The sequence below is a fragment of the Gavialis gangeticus genome, unplaced genomic scaffold (assembly GCF_001723915.1).
Source record: "Gavialis gangeticus isolate Ggan-Ray unplaced genomic scaffold, GavGan_comp1, whole genome shotgun sequence".
In the NCBI taxonomy this organism is placed as follows: domain Eukaryota; kingdom Metazoa; phylum Chordata; order Crocodylia; family Gavialidae; genus Gavialis; species Gavialis gangeticus.
Genome location: NW_017729018.1, coordinates 1,859,139 through 1,861,019, shown reverse-complemented (window position 1 = coordinate 1,861,019; position 1,881 = coordinate 1,859,139). Strand labels below are relative to the sequence as shown.

At 42.5% G+C, this 1,881-nt stretch overlaps 1 protein-coding gene across 1 annotated transcript in view; it reads left to right on the top strand.

Moving 5' to 3' along the window:
- Positions 1-1,881, top strand: part of LOC109294749 (excitatory amino acid transporter 1-like) — a 128,444-nt gene that overhangs the window by 25,601 nt on the left and 100,962 nt on the right. The gene's annotated exons all lie outside the window — the stretch shown is intronic.

The following is a 1,881-nucleotide window of genomic DNA, read 5'->3' as shown; positions in this document are numbered from 1 at the left end:
ACATGTCTAGGGCCTCTACCCCACTGCCATGAGGTCAGGTCACTAGGCCGAGCTGGTTGCTTAGCAACTGGAGTGATAGACAGGTAATAATCCTGATAGCAGAGTTTGGTGAGATACTGTGATGGCGCTCACCCCCACCGTTGAACACAGGGACAGTTGGAAAATACTCTGAGGGAGTGCTTAGCCGCAGAACATCTCTTTTCCCAGTTATCACAATACTGAATTCACTAGGTGATAGTTTCTAACTGATAATTGTGAAAGCTGCTAATCAATATTACTGTCACTGTCTTGATGGGAATTTAACTTAAAAACTGATCAACAACAAGGAACTGAAACTAAACAAATACAAAACTGAAATAAGACAGACGGGATGAGGCACCTAGTTGGAGCGAAGGTTATGGTTATGCCTATATCCCATGACAGCCATCAAAGCACGTTTAGTTACACAAAAACTAATGGTATTAGAAGATTTGACTTCCAAAGGCCCAGGCAATTGGGTGCAAGAAATAAGACTACTATTAGGCCTAATAACAGAACCTGAGACACTGCTCCGTTCACCCTAACCCTCACCCTGCCCTGATCATGGCCTCAGCAGGGATGTGCCCCTAGCAGAGGTGTATCTGGGCCCAAACACATCTCTGCTGGGAAGAGGAGGCCCCCGCAATCAGGTCCCTGGAGGCAATGCCAGGCACTGGGGAGCGGCCATCTCGGGGGAAGAGGCTCTGGACTGGGGTTACTTGACTATTGATTACAGGAGCTAGTTAAAAATGTAAGTAAACCTTGTTTGTGATTAAAGGGACATCTGAAGGAAGGTCAGAAGATGCTATTTTTGGCTAGTGCAGGTAAAGGGGCAAAAAGAATCAGCTTTCGGCATAAATAGGCCATGACATTTTGGTGGGTCTTTTTTTAGAGCTCCATCTAAGTCAGCTATATTAAGTTATCTGATCTATTTAATTTTGCGTATTTAATTTTGAAATTGAATTATATTATGGCTATTTGTAGTCTGTTTTATGTGTTTGTATTTGCATATTGTGCAGCACAATTTGAACCATCATCAATATGTAGTTTAAGTGAGGAAAAGGATAGTTGAATGGCTAATTAAGAGTCCTACTTGAGAGCTGCAGTGAGAATTAATGTATAAAATAACTGAAAGAATACAGTGCCATTTTTCAATAATTGATGGGTAAGAAATAATAATATACAAAGAAAAACATTGCTGTAGAAGTATCAGAACAGAAAGTTGCATGTATCATTCAACTCAAGCTTTGCATATAAAGTTCTGCTCCAAGTAGTAATTGAGCATGTTATGAATACAGTTATTAGACTGAGATACAAACTTCGTTGGATTTTGGGACCTGGCTAACAAGCCCTATCCACATGCTTATTTGGGCTGGTCCCTCTGTGATATACAGATGAATGCATTTTTTTAGTTTTATAGCGTGGTCAAAATATTCTGTGCTGAAGTCAGCCATGTGGTATGTCTTACCCCAGGACGATTTAGATCAGACTGTGAATTGTTATTAGAAGTGTCACTGTTGCTTTATAAGAACTATGAGCTCTGAGAGACATAGACCCTGTGATATGTCTATTACTTCCACAGTGTTTTAGGGAATACAGGTCTAAAACCTGCCCTGCACAGCCCTCCCGTTCCACATGTACCAGTCCCAGAAATGGGGCGGTGAAGTTATTCTGAGAGCACCCCTTGCCACTGTTCTCAAGAGCTCTGCCTGTGATATTCCTGTGAGCAGTGGTGAGGTGTACTAAGGTGGTTTCACTGTCCCATTCCCAGAAATGGGTCATGGAGAGGACATGCTTGAGAGCTGTACTCCCAGGAGTACTGCAGAAACAGGATAGTCCTGCTGGTACCCCTCACTCCCCCCA